Source organism: Lissotriton helveticus, chromosome 2_2 (assembly GCF_964261635.1).
Source record: "Lissotriton helveticus chromosome 2_2, aLisHel1.1, whole genome shotgun sequence".
Lineage (NCBI taxonomy): Eukaryota > Metazoa > Chordata > Amphibia > Caudata > Salamandridae > Lissotriton > Lissotriton helveticus.
Genome location: NC_136060.1, coordinates 481827942 through 481850459, shown reverse-complemented (window position 1 = coordinate 481850459; position 22518 = coordinate 481827942). Strand labels below are relative to the sequence as shown.

Below are 22518 nucleotides of genomic sequence, written 5' to 3'. Positions count from 1 at the left end.
ATGCTGGACTTTCACAAGAGCCCCTAGACCTCAACTGTCCAGCTATGTAAATATTTACATTTCTGAACAACTAGTGGGCAGATTTACACCATATCACAAAATGCACACTTTCTGGACCAAGATCTAGCCTCCTGACAAACTCTGCCTAAGTCTATTCAGCAGTTTTTGCCTTATTGAGTTCCCAAAAAGTCTATGGAAAATGAGTGGTGATTTTGCATTTTGGAACCCCTTCTTTTTCTCGTCCCCAGCTTGACTAATCACCCTACAACTTTCCTAGAAGGATTCCCAGCAAAACAGAACAATTTTCAGGAAAGTTTTGTGAAGATTAGTAAAACCCTGCCAAAGTTCTTAGCAAAACATAAAAGCATTTCCCATGGGAACACCATCCTAACTAGAACTATTTCAAGTATTAAACGGGCTATGGATTATCTTGTTGAACTTTCAGAGTCTCCCCCCTAAGCATCGCAAAAAAAATGTTTTTATACACGCCTTCTGTTTGGCCACCAATTAAATAACCCCAAGGACGGCTCATTCCAGGCTTTTGTCCAAGTTACCTGATCAAAGATGTAGCCTCAGACTGTTGTTGCGTCTCGATTTGAATTTCGTTCATGTTTTCCTTTTGAAGTCGTGGAGATTATTAACGGATTTGTCGCTAAATCCAAATACGTCCCATTGCCGAAGGCTAGTATCGCTCTCTCTACCAAACAAAACAGAAACAAACCGAATTAATAATTTTGTTATCGTATTTACATTGCAGCAGCAGCATACGCTTCAACGACATTCATATTTCATAACTTCATAAGTATAAACCAAAGTTTCACTCTCATCCTGTACAAGGTGAGGCAGGTCTTGAGCAAGTAGGTTCTTATGGTAGGATCTGATTGGTTCTGATCCTCAAAGCTATCAACCAATCAAGTTTCCTGGCATGTGGGGCTTCACAGCAAGCTGACTGAGAGGCAATAGGAGGCCAAGAACTGACCTGTGCATGAGAGCAACTCCAGAAACTGGTTTCTCCAGTAGTTCTAATGGTCAAGTTTAGTCCTGTAAGTATTCTGGTTTCAGAGAAAAGGCTCCTTTCAGCTCTTGGTACAGAGAGTCTGGAATTCCCGTCTTGATCAGAGCGGGGACTATGAGAACTGTGGGCCCAGTTTGGCATTTTTATAGAGGGACATTTTATTCCTATTTTTCCTCTTAGTGCAGCCAACAGAACAAACTGGCTACATTTACACAGATTTGGTTTAGTGTAGTCTCAATCTAACTTTCCTTGCGTTGTAAAGGCATGCATGGTAGAGGTATACGCCTGATAAAGAAATACGTGGTAAAGGTATTGAGTGGTAAAGGATGCGTGGTAGATATATAGTTATGTACTTGCATATATTAGTTATGGCCCTTAATAATACTAAAACCATAATATGCAGCGGTCAGAAACAAATTATAATTTATACCACTTATATTCATATAAGATATATCTGCAGGTTGTCCGTCACCAATATTGTCCAGTCAAAAAATCAGACATCATTCCCTGTTTAATGAATATACCATCATCACAACTGCCGTACAATCTCACTTATCTACACTGGTTTTGCCTTCTACCTCCCCTCCTATTACTCCCTCCACACCGTTATACCCTTTATTTTCGACTCAACGGCCTAAAGATGCACTTGTTTATAAGTTATTGTTATCCACTGTTTTAGCTCGTTCTAAATCTGTTATTGAGACTGCTTGGGAAAATGACCTATCGGTTTCCCTTCCTGTTCTAACTTGGGACAAACTATGGTCCAGTCTGTTTAAAGCTTCTGCCTCCGCTCGTATTACCCAATCTTTGTATTTTATTTATCATAGAGTTATTATTACTCCTGTTGGTATTTGTAAGTTTCCCCCATAATCTTCCCCACTTTGTTGGTCATGTTCCAAGGAAATGGGCACGCTTAAACACCAACTTTACGAATGTCCTTTTGCTCTATCCTTTTGGAATTCAGTTTGGAATATTTGCATGCCAATGTTTAACTTTACTGTCTCTTTATCATTATTGCATGTTTTTCTAGGTTCTTTATCACCAGACATGGATATTATATCCTCTACTGCAAGATTGCTTGATCTTTTCATTGCTTTAGCTTTTAAGGTTATTTTATCCTCATGGAAGGATCATTCTAAATTATCTGTACTTACCTGGTGGAACTTTATTTGTGATGAACATAGGATAGCTACTGCTTCCTCTACTTCTCTCTCTGCAAAAATTAAATCTGATCTCCTTTGGCTTCCTTTTTCTACTTACCTTTCTTCTACCTCTCCTTTTCGTTGAAGGTTTATCTCCTTCTCTCCTGCAAATATTCCTTATGTATATGGTATCCACTTCCTTTCCTTTGTCTTTCCTTTCCTTTCTCCTCTTCTTTTCTCTCTTTTCCTTCCTTTCTTTCTCTCTCTTTCCTTTTCAATATCTTTATATTCTTTCTCCTTTCTTTTGTCATCTAGCTTATGTTTTGTCATTCAATTTGTCTTCACAATGGTTTTCATATGACTTATGTATTGTTTTCATAAAAAATTCAAATAAAAATCTCTTAAACAAAAAACAAAAAAAATCAGACATCCCCAAATAACTGAAGAAATCAGTCATTCATTGCTGGGCAATTTGGAGGACTTTAAAATAGTCCAATACTGCAGGTCCCAAATGTCTATAAAATCTGACTACTTCTTTACATCTCACAAAGACACTCAGATATGGGTTTATAATAATGCCCATCCCAAAAGATCTACCATAAAGGGGTCTGCAGAGCTGTACATAACTGCCAGCATACTGAAAACCATAAATCTGTCTGTCTCTTACACTTCAACATCTAACACGTTGCTGCGCTCTGCGACTTATAACACGATGACCGCACCTTGATGTTCATCAAGCGCGATATGGACTTTCCATATAGGATCAAAACAAAGACAACATCCTTCCATCCACACACCATACACGGTGTAGTATGCTACTCATGTAGACAAGCGCTTCAGTACCCCACATAAGGGTAGTGAGCGCTATACAAATGCTGCAATACAATGCAATGTCTGATGTAAAGGATGAGGCTTCAGTCTCCAGTGGTGGTTAACAGCACAAAAAACAGTGTGTTATTTGTACATCACTGGATCTGGGTCGATTTCCCAAACTTTATAAATGCTATAAAAGGTAGGCACCCACTTGAATTTCTCTCTGAACAAAGGAGACCCCAATGCCTGCTTTTGAATGACCAGAGTTAATTAATACACAAAGGACCAACGTGTGACTAGCAAATCTTTAATAATCCATAATAAATAGTAAAAGGCCATATTTAAAAGAAAAACCACATAAAACGTTGCTCTGAGACCGTCACCTGCTATAAACTGACAGACTGTTTACATAGCACTGCCCAACAGTTGTGTGTCTGTCCTTCCTGGACGAGAGAAGTTAGACTGAAAATGGTGGTGACCGTAAGAGATTGGGATTAGAAAATTTACAGTGGGAGACTGATGGGAAAAGATTCCCCAGGAGAGTCAAGGCCTTAAAGAAAAGTACAAGGAGAGAGTTGAGATATTGGAAGTTCTGAAAACGCTCTGAGACTCAGCTCAGATGCCGCCCAGAGGAACAAATGGAAAACAAAAAGATGATGGACGGTATGTTGAACATTGTCAAACATTCACCCCCAGTCACAGATCTGGGTTTAATCCATCGTTATTTTGCCCCCTCGCCACCCCAGTTCAGACATAGCCATATGCAAATCAGTCTTGACCCTGTGCCTTATGGGAACAGTCCAGACCGAACTGCCAGGCCATGTCTTCCCTGGACCAGAATCAAGCATCCTAGGACCGGTTTCGAGGTTTCACCCCTCATCAGCCAGGATAGCTTGACTCCAGTGGCGTAGTGAGCACGGGACTCACGTCTGAGCATACCCGTCCCACTCTGGGTGACAAATGCAAAAACAACAATTGATGGACAGAACGCAGAACAATTTCATACATTCACCCCAGTACAGACATCTGACCCTAAATCCATTGTTTTTTTGCTCACCATGCCATTCCAGTTTGGACCCAGCCATATGCAAATCAGTCTTGACCCTGCGCCCAATGGGAACATTCCAGCCCGAACTGCCAGGCCAGGTCCTCCATGGACTGGAAACAAGCATCCTAGGACCGGTTTCAGGATTTCAGCACAAGACATGGCCTGGCAGATCGGTCTGGACTGTTCCCATGAGGCACAGGGTCAAGACTGATTTGCATATGACTATGTCTGAACTGGGGTGGCGTGGTAAGCAAAAACACGATGGATTTAGGCCCAGATCTATGTACTGGGGTGAATGTATGACATTGTTCTGCGTTCTGTCCATCAATTGTTGTTTTTGCATTTGCCCAGAGGAACAAAAGCAAGAAAGTAGAGAAGATTAACATAGGACTCAGATGTGTCTCAAGACAAATTTGAGATGAAGAGGAAATCAGTATAAGGAATCAATACATGAGGACACAGGAGAGTTGTCAGATCAGAAGGCAGACACCAATTCTTGTGCTTATTACTGCTGGTTATAACACAGACATTAGGAGACCCAAAATAAACCATGAAATAAAAAGCAGATACCTGTGAGGGTAAAGGAATGCAAATTTCTTTAGGGAAAATGACATGCACAGGCAATATATTCGGTGCTACCAACACGGCTTGACAAAATGGGAAGGAAGCCGCCCAAGGCCATTTCAGGGTAAGCTGCATTGCATATACTTCTTGCGACAAATAAATGAAGCGAAGGGTTCCCCAAAGAAAATACTGATATCGGAGCGGGCTAGGGAGCTTCTTTGGAGAGCAGCCGGAGCATTGGCCATTCTCCATAGAGTGGGTTTTCACATTCCCTATTGTGACCCTGCCTTATCGGGGAGTGGTCTATATCTTGCTTTGCCCTTTCGATAACCCTGGGAAGGATTGACTGCCAAAGTCATGAGGACAGGGAGAATATGCCCTTCGCTTATCAGTAGTTCTCTCACTTGGTGTCCATTGGAGGAAGCAGCATTGGACCTACATTATTGACCCGTTTGCTGCTTCAAATGTTCCACGCCAGTGCGGAGCGTTCTATTGAGCGGGCGGACATGCGTCCGCCAACGGACATGAGCAGCACTACCGAGGTAGTGCTCGCGACGGCCGTTAGCTGACACCTGCAGCGAACGGGTTAACAGAGAACCGGAGGGACTTGGCCCCGTGTTTTCACCCCTCCTTGTTTTTACTTGTACAAAAATGTTTTTTGAGTTGCGCCCTGAGAAGGTGTGTGGCCAGCTGGCCACTTTACACCAGAATGCGCATCTGCATCTCTGCCACCACCCCTGGGACATGACAAAGGAATATGATGCATCCAGATGAGAATGAGGATTATCAGGTGTATAAAGTATAAATATCCAATTAATGCATGTATGAAGATATGCTCTACAAAGGCCTGTAAATGTTAGTCAGGCCAATAGGCTTTTGGAAATGTATAAGGATTAATTCCCATATGGCAATACACTTATGAGATTATTTATTTGTTTCTTTTGTATCTGTGATTGGTATACACCACTAGGGTATGGCAAAATACAGTCTTGATATGTTTCTGGAAGACATGTCAGTATAAGTGGCATGTATGAAGTTTGTGAGTCATGTGAGTGGTCTTTTTAGCGAGTGAGAGTGACGGTTCTCTTGTTCAAAGCATTTGGATTAGTTACTATGGGCCTAATTACGAGTGTGGCGGTCCTACAGCAGATGGTGCAACACGTCATCCACTGTGGGACCACCAAACCAGTGGTGAGGCCACTTGCCAGATGAGGAGTTTTTTCTTAGTCTGGCCAGCGGTACTGCTGCAGTCTGAAAGCAGCATAAAGAGCCTAGCAGGGAGACCACCGCTCTCAAAGGATGGGTGCAAATCCAGGGGGGGGGGCACTTCATGTGCCACCCGCTTGCAACCCCAGGCCCAAATCTTGCAGGGGGCCTCTGAAGGGCCCCACACTCTGCCACCCTTTTCATGGTGGATTCACCACCCTAAAAAGGGCGTTGAAATGGCAACTCGGTATATGCTCGGCAGTGCCAGCTGCGGCACCATCAGCATATTCCTGCCATTCAAAGACCTCTGGCCCAATGGGCTCCCTGATCCTGCCGGAGTTTGCGGTCTTGTGCCGGTCCGACCGCCACAAGTGTAATACTGTGGCTGGTCCCGCAGTGCCGCGGTTGTCGCATAGGACCGCAGTAACTAGGGCCTTTGGCTGAAAGCATAGACTGTGCACATGAATATGAAAATAAAGATAGAAGCTTGATTCATTCTAAAGAAAAAAGATTTTGTGTCATTATACCGTATATTTGATTCTTTATTTAGAACAATGTATTGGAGGTGGGTTGTTTTCTTCCTTTTTGTATACTTTCTGCTGCAACCCACACCACCCCGGTGAGATGGAGCATAAAGCATCCAACAGCATCTTCGGTGCTTTGCCGGAAGTCTTGATGGAGCTGCCAATCTGGCCCTCGTACTCTGGGGCACCAGTCAAAACACTGGAAACAACACCATGCCACAATGTTGGTGAGTGCAGGCACGCCCATGAGGTTGTGGGCAGCATGAAGACGAGGTCTTGAGTGCGTGTTAAACTGTTATAAAGCGTTTTAGCACAATAAAGTAATAAGTTGTGAATGGACATCAAGTGTAACAACTTCTCTCCCAATTTTTCCGCATGAGACTCCGGGCCGGATCCACAGAATTAACTGAAGACAAAATCCTAAACGTATTACTTTTGGTATTCACAGAAGGCATTTAGTAGTAGTAAAGTTAGGATTTTGTCTCAAGCCTGTCTTAAGCCTGTCTTAAGCCTGTCTTAAGCCTGTCTTAAGCCTGTCTTAAGCCTGTCCTAAGTTTGTCCTAAGTTTGTCTTAAGTCTGTCTTAAGTCTGTCCTAAGTTTGTCTGAAGTTTATCTGAAGTTTGTCTTAAGACTGTCTTAAGTTTGTCTTAAGTCTGTCTTAAGTCTGTCTTAAGTCAAATTTAGGACAAAATCTTAACTTTACTACTACTAAATGCCTTCTGTGAATACCAAAAGTAGTAGGACAGACTTAAGACAGACTTAAGACAGACTTAAGACAGACTTAAGACAAACTTAGGACAGACTTAAGACAGACTTAAGACAGACTTAAGACAGACTTAAGACAGACTTAAGACAGACTTAAGACAGACTTAAGACAGACTTAAGACAGACTTAAGACAGACTCCTAACTTTACTACTACTAAATGCCTTCTGTGAATACCAAAAGTAGTACGTTTAGGATTTTGTCTTAAGTTAGTTCTGTGAATCGGCCCCTCCCTGTTTTGCAGACCCAGTGATTGAACAAATTTGACCACTGATCTGTTAAATGTCTTTGGGCTTTGGCTGTCCTTGTCTTTGTCCATTTGTGTCTACTACCAAGGCTTCAATGCCACAGTTCTGCTGCCTCCATTTTGAAGTTTGTAACTTCTATTTAGGAAATTCAAAATATTGGCAATATGGGTCCAAGGGTGAGTGGAGCCACTTCCTGTGACGTCAGTGACAGTCAAGGTCTTGCCACGTCGGTCATCTATATGACTCGGCTAAAATGACACCAGTGACTTCGAAGAAAGGGAAATATTATCAAGAAAGGGCGATACATTATCGCAGCTTTTATCGGCAGTAAACTGCCGCTAAAGCGGCGATAATGGGCTTGATAATATGGCCTTGTGAATTCCCATAGCAGCCCAGGTTCTGGTGTTAACCTGGGCTTCTATGGGAATGCACAAGGGCATATTATCAAGCCCATTATCGCCGCTTTAGCCGCAGTTTCCTGCCGATAAAAGGGGCGATAATGTATCGCCCTTTCTTGATAATACGGCCCAATGTTCTGCAAAAACTTGTATTTGCAGTGTTTCTCTGTTCCCACCTTACTGCTCTACTGCTGCAAAGGCAAACAGTGGACACAGTTGTAAAGAATTGCTTTCTTGTACTTACGGAGAGACGTTGTTTGTGAAGAGGTGCAGAAAGGTCTCACATTCGTCCTGTCGTTTTCTGCTTCTATTGCACGTGCACCAAGGTGCCACATGCAAGGTCGAGCTGTCCACATAGTTAGGAGTGATGGGGCTTCCTGCAGAGTAATTAGATGCGAACGGAATTAATGCTGATACACTCAAAATATCTGGATAAAGCAGTATAAGAATGAAGATCTAGATGACAAAAACAAGAGGCATTGGCAAACCCAACAGGTCAGTTTAATGTATTAAATCAAGCATCGTTTGCACAGAGAAGCAAGACAAAAAAATTTGGTATCACATTACAATCTCTCTTGCCTTTGATTAAATCCTGCTTTTGTTTCTATTGTTAAATACAGGCCACATGGCAAGAGGGCCTCCATTATAGTCATTCTTTAGTTTCTATGCCATCGAAAGAAAGAAGGAACTTTAATTTTATTTATAAAGTTTTATATAGCGCTAGCTAGACCCAGGGGCATCAGAGCGCTTTACATACACAAGAAAAGAAGAAGTTGCATTACATGGTAGAACATGAGGAATCAAAAAATATATAAGCAAATACATCACACTTAAATATACATTGGGGGAGTGAAGAACGTAGGTGGTTGAAACAGTCAGATGACCCGCCCTCCTAGAAAAAGTCAGAGTGAGAGGGGAGACCATTAGCCTATCGAGGTCTAGGTTGGTTGACTAAGTGCAGGGAAGTATTCGTTGAGGAGCAGTAGTTTCAGGTCCTCTTTGAAGCAAGGGGATGAGGGGTTGCATCTGAGGTCCGTAGGGAGTGTGTTCCATATCCTGGGAACATTACCAGAGAAGGATCGGCACTGGGTCGCTTTTCTTTTCAGTTTCGGGGGGATGAGAAGAAGTGAGTTGGTGCTTCTCAGAGTTCTTGATTTTCCTGCTTTAACCAGTTTGTTGTTCAGGTAATTGGGGGATTGGGTGTGAAGGGCCTTGTGAGTGATGCAGGCCAGTTTGTAAATACATCTGCCTTCCATGGGGAGCCAATTGAGAGATTTGAGGGTAGGTGTAATGTGTTCAAATCTTTTTCCACCAGTTATGAGTCGAGCTGCCATATTAAGGACTGACCTTAGTGGGGCAAGGTGAGCTTTTGGTGCACCTCTTAGGATGGCGTTCCCGTAGTCTAGTTTAGAAAGGACTAGGGATTGTACAATTGTCTTAAGATCATCCTGGGGAATGAAAGGTTTAATTTTCTTGAGGTGTTTTAGAGAGTACAGGGCACCTTTTGCAGAGTTCTTGATGTGGTCTTTCATTGACAGGTTCTTATCCAGGGTAATGCCTAGAGATTTTACTGAATCCGATAGGACAAAGGAGCAGTTTAGAGCATTAAGATTTTTGAGCCAGGCTTGGATAGGTCGGTGGCTCTCGTGCCACTTGACCTTCTTTTGACAGACAAACAAAAAGAGGACCACGTAGAAAGTAAGGGAGCCTTCAGTATAGAAAGCCTTTTATTCTTATGAGACAGAAGAAAAGGAAATAAAATGCCAGGCCCCAATGGCACTTACAGGAAACAGCCAGGAGAGGCAGGGTGAGGGAAAAAGAGGGATGGCGTGCAGCAGAAAAAATGGAAAACAGAGGGGAGGAAGAAGGAGAGGGTGGAAGGAACAAGAAGGTGGAAGGAACAAGAGGGTGGAAGGAACAAGAGGGTGGAAGGAACAAGAGGGTGGAAGGAACAAGAGGGCGGTGGAAGGAGGGAACGAGGAGCACAAAGAGGAAAGAGTGAGGTCTGGCAGGAGTAAGGAGAGGGAGGGTGGGGGTAATGAGACGCACATAGAGGAAAAAGGGTAGGATAAGAAAGGGTGGAACAAGAAAGGGTGGAGTGTGGCCGAAACAAAGAGCAAGACACAAGGGAGGGCAGGGAGAGAGGCTGTAGAAACAGACATTTAAGCAGATCTGTGCAAGTACATCATTGGAGATGGAAAGATACACCCTATGACCCTAACAGGCAGAGAAATATGAATCTGGGATGACCCCAGATATGAATGACAAAGTCTCAGCTCAATGAGTTAAAGAGCCTGATCCAAAAAAGGCTAAATCCACTGTAAGTAACAGGTCTGTTTGAGAGCTGCTCTGTCAAACCGGTCCTAACAAACATTTGCAAAGCCAATAGGTCGTAACTTTTGATTTGTCCAATGCAGACCTTCTGGCATTGCCAATGTTGTTTGCTGATGCTGCCTAGCAAAAGTAAAAAGAAAAGTGTTTATCGCTGATTCTAAACAGCATCGTATAAAAGCGCTAGATGGTGTGTGCAAGATGATGTATCATCACACATGCGCATGTAGGCATGGTTCTGCTCTGGTGGCTTAGTGTTATTACATGTGCACACATATGTTATGATGGAGCCGCCATTTTCTTTGTTTTTGATTTACTGTTCCAAGATGGGGATGCCAATCTTGGACAGGCACATAAAAGGAGTGGGCTTTTTTGCAGGCGTCATCCCTAAAAAAAGTTTGTTCTAAAAAATGACAAGAGGGGAAGGGGCGGTGAAGAGGTCGGGGAGCAAAGGCAAGGCAAGTAGGGATGGAAGGGTTAACACTGACGAGCGGTGACAGAAACATGGGGCCTCATTTTTGGGATTTTGGCGTAGGGAGTGCAGCAAGGCACCTACCTCGCTGCTCTACGCCAACGTGAAAGGGCAGGGATGCACTGTAATTAAGCAATAAGGGGCATTCCTGGCTTATTCCCTCCGCTGGCGCTCTTTCGGCAGCCTAGTTCCAACATAGGCACCGTTGCACCCTGGTGCAAGGGTGCTTCTGATGCATGCAGGATTTGTTTTTGTGCATGAAGGGGCACTTTCCAGCCCAAAAACAATCCTAAGAGGCGTTTTCCTCTTACTGTTTGCAGAAAGCTGCACACAAAGAAAGAGGAGAAATGAGGAGAAATACACATATTTCTCCTTGCTATGCCTCACCTCAGGAGGCGTACAGATTTGGTGAGTCCCCAGGTTTACATCACTGTAGATCTGAGGCAGGATCAAATGTCATGTGTATGGCATGTGAAAACCCCCCACAATGCCATAGGGACGCCCCCTGGGTGCAGAGTGAGGCGACGCAGCGATCTGCGCAACCCCGCCTTACTCGGGATTTATGAGGCCACTCAAAACCATGCTGGGTGTTTTTGCATGGCTTCATGAATCGAAATGAGAGCCCTGCATCAACCATTTACCACTTTACAAGATGCAAAAGGGATGCAGGGCTCCTATAACTTAGCCCCATGGTTTTACAAGGTGAGGGGTGCAATGGAGAAGATGGGAGGTATTAAATAAATACAAAATGTCAAAAATGCTTACCTATGGACACAATATAGAAGCTAGCAACACAAAGCATGGAGGGGTGATGGTGATGCAAGCCATTTGGCTGCACCTTGCGGCGTTACTTTCAGAGCATTGGAATGCGTTATATTTACAACAATATGATGGACCCCTGACCTCTCCCCTGCGCTGGTGCACAATTGTCTGTGATGAGCCAACGCAGGCACCTTTGTACCATGGTGCAAGGGTGTCTGAGTTGCAGGATGATTGTTTTTGTGCAGGAGGGAACACCTTCCTGCACAAAAACAATCATAAGAAGGGTTTTCCTCTTTCTATGCATGCTGCAAAGTGCAGCACGCATAGAAAGAGAAAAAAACTAGAAGAAATAAGAGTATTTCTCCTCGTTGCACCTGGGGAGGCGCAGGATTTTAACACAGGAAACCTTTTAAATCTGGGAACGCAACAGAATCCACAGGTGTTGCGTGGGAACCCCCACAGCAACACCCATGGAACGCCCCTTTCATGCCAAGTGCTGGGTGAAAAGGGGACATATTTACAAGGACACAAATAGCCACACAGGGTAGTTTTACGTGTCCTTGTAAATACGGAGCACCAAATTGCTCTGCCGGTGCGTCACAAAAGAGTAACATATCGGTGGTGAAAGGGACTTGTAAATATGTCCAGACTTTCCCCACACCGTATTACACATCCTTGTTGTCCTGGGGAGAGATGTCAGTGGAAATGGCCAGTCCCTATTTTACCCTACTATGCAGAGTGGTTATCATGCGGGGAGGTGTTTTTGAAGAGTCCAGTCTCTCATCACTCCTTACTGTATACTGCTGCCATACTGAGGACAGCTGGGACTGGAGTGGTCACTTTTCACTAAAGTCCTAGCAGAAGGAAGTCAAAGTTGTAACTACTGTAATGAAGGAGAGTGTGATTTAAAAAAAACAATTACGAACTCACAAGAACCTTGTGAGACCGTGTAAAAAATGTAGGGGGTGGTAAAGAAACTTGTTTATAGAGAAAGGTGTCAGTGCACAGGGTCGTGTTTGAATACTCTGTTATCCACACTTAAGGATACAGACCTGTTGCCCATGAGAAATGCTCTATGGGCCTTATTACGAGTTTGGCGGTCCTCCAGTGGCGCTGCCACTGTGCCGTCTGCCGGAGGACCGTCAGAGCTGTGCTGCTCCCCACCGCTGGATTACAAATTTAATCCAGGTCAGGCTGGCGGCACTCAGGGGTGTGGAATTTAAAAAAAATTCTACGTGTCCTGTAAGAAAATCCACTTGTCCCTTTGGTGTCATATATTGCATATGTTGCGGAGGAGAATTATGGCAGCAATCCCCTTGTATAAGAGCTCTGATAATAGCCTCTCTGACTATGCCAGAGCTCATACCATAGTAGGGTTTCAACACTATTCTCTTAATTCACCACCTGTCCGCAGACTGGGGCTGGAGGTAGCAGTAAGCAATAGTTTCCCATGGTTGGAATGACCTTTTGAGTCTGTGCAAACCTACTGCATGTTTTATGGGTTTTCATCAGCGTGTTTCTAATATTTTACCATACAGAGATAGGCTGGAAATTTACTCCTGACAAGAGCAGAAGTAAACCTTTTTCCAGGGTTGGGGAAAAAAGTGGTTGGTAACGTAGTAAACTTGTTACTGCTTAACAGATTTTCGCATGAGAAAATCTACACATGCATATTTGCTAGTGCTAAAATACAGCTCACAAATATTTTCTAGGAGTACGATTTCCAACCTACTCCTGAAAATTCTTGTGAATTCATGAAAGTCGTAAATCTGCACTGATGCAAGGACATAAACCATGGATGCACTTTTGTGACTTTAAAAATTGGGCCCCTATTTAGGTCCGGCGTTAATGAAGACCTGTTGTTTTTATTAAAATTCTGTCTGTCTTTCTATCTACAAGCTGACTTCACTGTGGGTGACAGCAGTCTGCTCTTTCACAAGGAGCATATCGGCATTGAAAGTAGTTTTGTTCAGTGCCAGTAACTATTGTGGCAGTGTTTGGTTTTTTAGACCAAAAATATTTTTGCTTAGATCTCATGGGACTCTGCGGGATCGTGAATAGTAAAAAGGAGCAAATGAGTTCCCAATACACTCCATTAGTAGAAATGCATATTGTGGTGCTTTTGTTTAGAGAAACTTTGTCTATGATGAGTTATTATTTATGGGGTTCATTCGATCTTGCGAGCATCTCTTGAGACTCACATGGAAAATGACTGGGCCTGCTATAAGGTGTTTTATGATCCCAACAGAGTCTCACAAAATTGTATGGGGAGAAGTAAGAAAAAAAAGGGCTAAGTCTTAACCAATAGTTATCCTTCTTATCACATGGTTAGAGAAATTCTATGTTCTGATTAGGTGCAGGACCAGAGATAGCTCATTTTGTCTTTGGTTCTTTGGAGGAGAAGGAAGTCTCTTCGAATTGTGCTCAGCAGAAGTTAATTTATCTAGAGTTGAAAGCGACTGCTGTGGTCATTTGATTTTAAGAAACAACTCCAAGTTCAGGTACTTAGCAAAATATTTCAAACACTTTGTTGTGAAGTGTCAGTAAGTGTACTGATATTGGTTTACGTATTCTACAGTATGTTTACAGAGTGAAATTTTGTTTGGGGAGGTGTAGATGTGTTAATATAGGGTTTGAGAGGTACACATTAAAAAGTAGGAGATGTGAGCAAGGTTTTCAGATTGTGTTAAAAAATTAAATGTACAAACAGTGTCTACTTGTAAGTAAAGGAAGCAGTGTTTCTCAAATTATAAAACAAAGAATGTAATAATGCAAGCTGTACTGGTGTTATGAACCTCTTTGTACATATACTTTAGCCCTATAAAAAAAGTCTCAGTGTTGATAATGCTTTTTCTAGAGTGAAAAGCTGAGGTGAGTGTTAACAAAGGTGTCTCAAGAGGAATGTGTTACTTTATAAACTTTTATGAAATAAAGTTTGATGAGATGCTAAAATGTCTGTAAAAATGATTGTCTTCTATGTAACTTATTTTTTGGGTTATTTTGTCTTTGTTTTAGGAGGAAAATCGAAACTTGTCTCTGAGGAAATAATTATCTGCTTACATAAGCAGAAAAGAAGAGCATTGTTAAGAGCAGTGGTATTATGGTGTAATTCAGCAATATCTACGTCTTTGGGTACCATGTATTTAGGTTGGAAGGATGTGGGGTTGCCTGACAGTTGAGGACTTCAGCAGCATGAACTAACTCTGGACGAGCTAGGCTTTGTGAACTGTATATATAGATATGTTGCGTTCCTGAGGCTTTATTTCCACCTAAGCCGTCCTAACATAGCACAACTCTAAAGACTCTTTGGCAGGCTAAGGTGGTGAAAAGACTGAAAAAAGAAGAGCTACCTACATCAAAATCTAGGAGGCAAAAAAAGCAAAAAGGGGAGTGGGGGTGAGGGAGGGGGCGGTGGTTAGGAGGTGCTTATGAACAACAGATAATGTTTTGTGTATTTGAAAGTTCTTTTTTTCATGTTATAGTTGTTTATATTGTTTGTTGATGTAGTTGTTGTAGTTTTGTGTTGGTAAATTGTTTTGTTGTAATAAATACGTTTACAGTTACTTTGGATCAGTTTCCTTAATACTTATTATACATTTCAAGTTTATTATAGTATTGCAAGATTCAGTAAAACTGGCAGTACCATGTTGAGACACTGTGGATATCGTTGTTGTTGTTGTATGGCTTTATTCGATATAAAAAAATATCATAAAAGTGTACACATAACCAAATTCATCATTTTTAAACAATCCAATATTGAAAAGGACATGGTATCTCATTCTCATACAGCGGTACAAATAGCAACATTCCACATGGTTAAAACAATGTTACAAAATATAAAAATCTCCTTAAAAACTGTACAAAAATAAAAGCAATTCATCATATACAATAAAAAGCACAGTGCTAACGGGGGCCTTACTTGTATTCCCATGTCTAAGCAGTATGTACCCTCAAAAGCTTGTTTCTGGTTAACCATGCACACCCCCCAAGTATTTAGCTGCCCCACAGATGGTACTAAGGGAGGATGTGTCAGTTTTTAGAATACGCAGCGCCTCCCTATAATTCTTTGCTCCCAGGTTGGTACATACGGGTTTCAGCCATTTTCTTCTTGCGTCTTTGTACGCCGGACAGGCGAAATGAAAATGGGGAATGGATTCAGTAGGGGAGGCGCACCCAGGGCACCTGCTGTCTTTCTCGATGTTTAGATTCCACCCTGCTGTGAAATCCATCAATAGGAGTGTTCCGAACCTCAACTTCAAATATAATGCCCTCTCTCTCAGGGATTCAATAAAATCAAGAAAGGGTTCTAGTTTAGAAGTGGACTTGTGATCAAGGAACTGCTCCATCAAGGTGCCCTGCTTTGAGTTTCGTATGGTTTCTATTGTGACCCACTCCCAGTCGGCTTTTTTTACTGCCTGTTTAGGCGGCGGGGTATGACTTTCCCATGCCTCTGCCAGTCCAATATCCCCCACAAGCTGTTTCAGTTTAGATATCCACTTTATCTTGTGGCCCGTATTTAAGCGGACTAATTCGGTCAAGGCAGAAGCATAGTTACACAATTCTGGGGTCCTTCTCAGGCGCACCCAGAATAATAAGGGACGTAACCTTGCTAGTTCGTTGAATGGATTTTTTCCATAGTCATGGTGGAGCGGGACTAGTGGGGTCGATGGAGGGAGCGAGACCAGATCTCTAAAAAACTTGTTCTCAGATCTCACTAGATCTGTCAGGTTCCCAAATCCCCACAGTTCTGCCCCGTAAAGGGACGAAGGCAAGGCTTTTCTCTCATAAACCTTAATGGCAGGGGCTACTGGTCTGCTGTAAGAAAGTCGCTGATGTCTCGCAATTGCCCCTGTAACTCGTTTGTGGGTAAGCAGCATTTTTGAGAGATGGGAGTTCCACTTCATCGAGTTGTTGACCCGTACACCCAGGTAGTCAAAAGCTTCAACTAGTTCTAATGGGGAGTCATTCAACTTGATAGTGTTCTTGAACCGTTTGGATGGTGCCAGAACCATAAGCTTTGTTTTGGATGTATTTATACACAGGCCCCTGGAGTCACAAAACTGGCTGAACCGATGTAATATTTTTTGCAGTGCCATCGGGCTTTTTGAGATCAATAGGATAAAGAAATGGAAACACGCCGAGTGAGGTATCTTCAATTTTGGGAGTTTTTGTTTGGAATATGTGGCGGCCATCCCTGGTCGCGAAGATACCCCCTGCGCTGCCACTAGTGCGGTGCTTATGGAATGGCGTGTATGTTGGCAGTGACGTAATCAGCAGGAGAAACTTCTCCATGAGTTACACAGTGCCCAAACTGGGATTTTGAAGAAAATGAAGGAGTGCTAGCAGCGGCTTAAAGACTCTAAATACCACAGTGCACTGATCTTCGGCACGCCTATGGGCGGGACTTTAAATACAACATCCGAGAGTATCACCTGTGCTGCTGCTACTCCTCGTGAGCTATTCCCGTGACAAAGGGCGAGAGGACGCCCAAAACGCATAGGGAACTTTTGGCAGATTACAACTGTGCCCGGGAAGGTGCTGTCCTGCCAATAAAGAAATGGAAACACGCCGAGTGAGATATCTTCAATTTTGGGAGTTTTCGTTTGGAATGTACATATTACCTACTGGCGGTCGCCAGTAGGTAGTTATAGTTAGGACCTAGTTTCCATAGGAAATCCACAACATTCTATTTGGAATAATTTTGGCGCTGGTGGATGAATCTTCGCGAATTTCTCCAATAAAATGGCCTGCTCCGCTCCGCTCCATCCCTGAAAGTCTGGGGGTGATTTGTCAAGTGGGGGCCGAGAAAAAAGGGGGTCCCAAAATGTGTTTTCCCCATGCAATTTTCTATAGGGACCTTTAGCCAGGGCTACAGCCCGAACGGCTGAACGGAATTACACCACATTTGGCAGAGAGGTAGAGTTTGGTTCGCAGATTGTGCTTTTTGTTAAATGGTGTAAATCCGTTCAGTAGTTCCTGAGAAAATCAAAAGTAAAATCATAGTGATATCTAGAGACGAAATCCGTACAATTACGAGCACGAGCTGCATGCTGATTGGATGTCAACTGTCTGTCAACACTCCAAACCAGGAAGTGTTGGCAGCCATCTTGTGCCTCGGTAGCACCGAGTCACAAGAAAACAGTAAAACAAAGTTGAAAAATAAGGAAAGGGGGCAGGGTAGAAGCATGTTGACCCTCTAAGCCTACTCAGGGGGTCCCACATGGATCTTTAGGCGCAAAAATGTAATGTGGAAACTCAAGGACCACAGTTAAAAACTGTACCTACCCGCATGTGCGTTACCGTTTCGGAAAAGCAGCGCACCTGAGCCCTACTACAAACTCAACAAAACTCTTTTTCAAAGGGGCATCACAATCCAGGTCCAAACCAAAGTCCAACTAATCTGACATCGTCAGCTAATACGGACCGGGAGCGAGACCTCACCTCTACAATTCCCAAACTCAACGAAATTACGAAACTTCAACAGCCTAAAGATTCCAAAGAAATCCTTCATCATTCTGAAACGACACTCCACAATCTAACATTTATCCCGGAATATCCATCAAAGGGGCCTCAGGACTTCTTAAACCGAGGCAACCTGCTAAAATTATTCCAGGAAATAGAGGAGTTAAATGAGATAACGTCACAGAACCTTCTGACAGTTGAATTCAAAAGAATCCTCCATCATACTGAAACTGAAGTCACCGTCACAACGTGGGCCTCAAAAGCCATCGCTGACAAGATATTCTCCACAAAAGATCACTTCGAAATATGGGGAATCTCGCTTGTAAGAAACACAAGTCCAAGATATCCATTTCCGCTACAAATAAACACCTACAACGAATCAAAGGGTAACGGAAAAAAACGTACTTCGTTCTCCTGTCTACTAGGAGCACGTGCTACCTCTCCAGCCACTGCAAGCGTAGCGGAAGGGGTAATCTCGATTGATTCCAACCAACCAACTAGGCAGCACGATCGGGACAAAACAGATTGGTCCTGGGTCCCAATGTTCCTGTGTAAAAAGGGACCCTAACACAGAGAAACATTTCTTATCGTCTCCATGTAGGAGGGAGGAAACGCAGAGTGCCAAAATAATCTCAACAAAAATCTCAGTATGCACATGGAACGTACATGGATCCCAAGAAATGGAGCTGGACCACGAAAAACAACTATTTTTTTGCAACCAAGACATAATCCTGATTCAGGAGACATGGAAATTAGCACCAAGTGTAATACCAGGCTTTAAGACCCACCACATCCTGGCAGAAAGACACTCAAACTTTGGGTACCCCCGGGGTGGTCTATCAACTCACATCACTCAAAAATTCAACTGGTCATCAGAAACACTGGATGTAGGCCTCAACTGGGTACAAGTGACCAGAATCACTGAATCCATGTCAGCTGGGCCCAAACAGTGGCAAATCATAATCCTCAATGTCTATATACACCTGGATCGGAAGTTGCAACAAGAAAAACAAATGTGCCTGACGTCGCTGATTAAAACGATGCAAAAAACCTACCTAGGATGTCCACTACTAATCTCAGGGGACTTCAACTGTGATCTTATCGGTAAAGATAGGGCAAAAAGAATCATGCGACAGCCCAAAGGAGGCCTCAGGTTAGCCTTCGATCCAAAAGTCCTGGGTCTGACGATTTTAAACGGCAATACGACGGGGGATAGGCCGGCAGGTATTACGTACCTGAGTGGAAGGGTCCACTCAACAATAGACTACACAATAGTAAGTGACGACTTAATTCCAGACATCGAGACCTTCAAAATCGTTCAACGGTCAGAAAGCGACCATTTCCCCCAAATAACTTCCCTAAACACTGCGCCCAACGTGGCACCGAAAATAACAAGTCTGCTCCACCAAGAATGGCAAACGAAGGCGCACAGGGCCTCAAACTGGGCAATGCCTAAAAAACCAACGCCCCCCCCCCCCCAACTACCGCCACGTGGAATCAAAGTCACCCTGCCGGCCGGGCCCCCAGGTGTCAGTAAAGTAAATTATTGGCGCTGAAAAAGATTTTTATTGTTACTCCTCTTAATCGAAACAGGACGTAACACATGAGAAATGTTAGGGGGCAACAAAGATTGCATTCATATTAGTGCGCTGCTGCTGCTGCATTACAAGGTCACTCACAACATAAAGGAGGCCGGGGCACAAGCTTAGACTTATAAAATAAATATAAAAAACTTACCTTGGCTTCCCGCGCTGACTCCCGACTCGAGTCCCGAGACTGCTCCCGCCGTCCTGGATTTTGAATGCCGCCGCTCTCGTCACTGAAGGCTGCAGCTGCAGGCAGCCTCCCTCCCCTCCATGGCAGCCGGCGCTGATTGGTTCGGCCGGCTGCCCTAACTGCGTCATTTCATCCTGCAGAACGGAGAGTGGGAGGAGGCTTGGGGGAGCGGCTTGCCCACTGTTGCTAATACTGTCTGTTTGGCCAGCCTCTCAGGCTGTCCAAACAGTCAGTAATAATAACAGTGGGCAAGCCACTCCCCCAAGCCACTCCCCCCAGCCCTGAGGCTCGAGTTAGTAACCAGGCAGGAAGTTCTAATCTGCTGACTGCTTTCTCGCCGTGCGAGAAGGGCAGGCAGAAACAAATGGTAGTTATAAATAAATAACTACCATTTGTTTCTGCCTTCTTCTCGCACGGCGAGAAAGCAGGGGAGGCGGCGCCCAAACGCCCCCATGGAGAAACCGCCACTGCCCGAATGGACTGCCCAACGCCATCTTTAAACATGACCCGGAATTCTGGGCAGAAATCCTAACGCCACTGTTTAACCAAATCTATCATGACACACAGGTACCTGCATCATGGAAGGGAAATGTGATACATCCAATATTTAAACATGGTGACCATGGCAACCCAACAAATTACAGACTCATATCGCTGATAGACGTTGAAGCAAAACTCTACGCCTCTTGTATCCTCCTAAAGCTGCAAGACTGGATCGAAGAATCTCACAGAATCCCCTGGTTCCAGACAGGATTTAGGCGGAATATGGGGACAATTACCAACTTAACTTGCCTGTCACTATTAACGGACAGAACAGCAGTAAAGGGTGCACGATTATATGCCCGTTTTGTTGACATCAAATCTGCCTTCGACAGAGTTAACCGAGAGCGTCTATGGGGTAAATTGCAGCTTTGGGGGACGCCAACAAAATTAATACAGGCAATAAAAGTTTTGCACGAAGATACATGGGCAAAGGTTAAATTGGGAAATGGAGCTTACACAACTAGGAACATACCAACCTACCAAGGCCTAAAACAAGGCTGTGTTTTAGCGCCCACCCTTTTTAACCTTTTCCTTTCCGATCTCGCAATAGTGCTGGACACAGATAAAGTGCACCCTCCTTCATTGGCAAACCGGCAAATTCCCTGTCTGCAATACGCAGATGACATAGTCCTGCTGAGCAAAACCCCAGTTGGTCTACAAAGAGCTCTAAACATCTTATCAGTGTACTTAAGACAAGAAGGTCTGGACTTAAACAAAGATAAACCAAAGTGGTCCGTTTAGTAGACCCAAAAAAACTTAGTTACACATGGACGTTCAACGGGACGAAGGTGAACGAACAAGGTTCGTATAAATACCTCGTAGTAACAATATCCCAGGGAGCAAAACTAACGGAGCATATAACTGCAACACGCGCAAAAGCCCAAAGTCTAATCTTTGCTTACCGGTTGCTAAAAACAAAAATGAATTGCCCGAACTACAATCACCTCTTGAAGGTCATGTCGGCACAAATCTTACCATCATTGTCATACGGTCTCGTCACCTGGTGTGGCAAGGAAATAGACCTACTAAATGAGCTCCAAACCAAAATCTATAAAGCAGTTTTTAATCTTCCAAAGAGTGCTTCAGCCCCGCAAGTAAGGCTGGAATTCGGTCTGCAAAACCAGAAATATAGGAGCATGAGCGGCTTCATAAAACTGTGTCACAAGTTAAGATCTGCAGATCCGGATTCAATGGATTGGTTAAACTGGGAAGCCATAAAAAATCAGGGAGTGAAGGGAACCCTGTGCCCTTGGGGAAAACATTTGAAAACCTGCGTAATAGAGCTCGGGCTGGAAGGAGCATGGGAGTCTGTGACGGATAAAGCAACCATAAGTAGATTAGCCAACAAGGCAGCAAGGATGAAATCTTTCCAAGATGACAAAGCGTTACTTCTCAAGAGGCGACATGGCTGGACCATAATCAACTCCTTCAAAGCTGGACGACCACATGCATACTTAACCTCTCACTTCAATGTGCACACAAAAAGAGCCTTTACAGCCTATAGGATGGGTATGCACATTTCGAAGGACTTAGTACCATCCTGGAAAGGAAATCACCAGACCGAGAGTTGTAGACTTTGTGGCTACAAAACAGAATCACTAGCTCACTTTTTGTGCGTCTGTCCGGCTCTCCTGGAACAACGTCGTCGATTACTAAAACAGATCTGCAACGAGTTAAAAATCCGCACCTGCAGGCAAGCGGTAACTTCTTGGCTGGGAGGGAGCTCAATTATCTTGGCATGCCGGGGAATAAAATTCCTGGCAGAAGTGAAAAAATGCCTGAGTCTTGTGGAACAAGGACAGGGTGAAAGAAGTGGGTTAATTAACGCTGCGTTGATCCCAATGACTGGTAATCCTTGCACAAACATGTAATAACATTCTGACCTCCTAATGCCGGTGGGAGTTTCCCCGGAAGAAACCCCTTTTCAAAACTGTGTTACATCATTTTAACAAAGGAAGAGTCTAATCTTTTTAGTAAGCATTTTTTGTACAATAATAATAATAATAATAATAATAATCCACATTTGTAAAGCGCACAATCACCCGTTAGGGTCTCTAGGCGCTGGGGGCCGTCGGGAAGATTAAGCAAGCTATTGCCCAGAGTCACATGGTGCTGGGCTAACCTGCCGCCGGCGCCAGGGATCGAACCATGATTCCCAGATTCCAGCGTCAGTCGCCCTGGCCGCGGCGCCACACCTCTCCCACTACAATAACATTGACATGTGGAAATTATAATGATTTTAATTAATTATGCAATAAACCTTTTGACTTTGACTTTGACTACCCGTCGAAAAAGCGCTTCGGCGCCTCGTCAGGGGTAGTTAGCTCTATATAAATGCAATTACAATACATGCAAACCATGATAGCCACACTGATTATTTTAGTAGCTAGATATTTTTGAGATAGTTTTATACTTTCAACTTTGATATTGTGTGGTTGTCAGAAAGGAGG

At 43.6% G+C, this 22518-nt stretch overlaps 1 pseudogene; it reads right to left on the bottom strand.

The window, feature by feature from the left end:
• Nucleotides 1-572: 572 nt before the first annotated feature.
• Nucleotides 573-22518, bottom strand: part of LOC144821896 (GDNF family receptor alpha-4-like) — a 249566-nt pseudogene continuing 227620 nt past the window's right edge.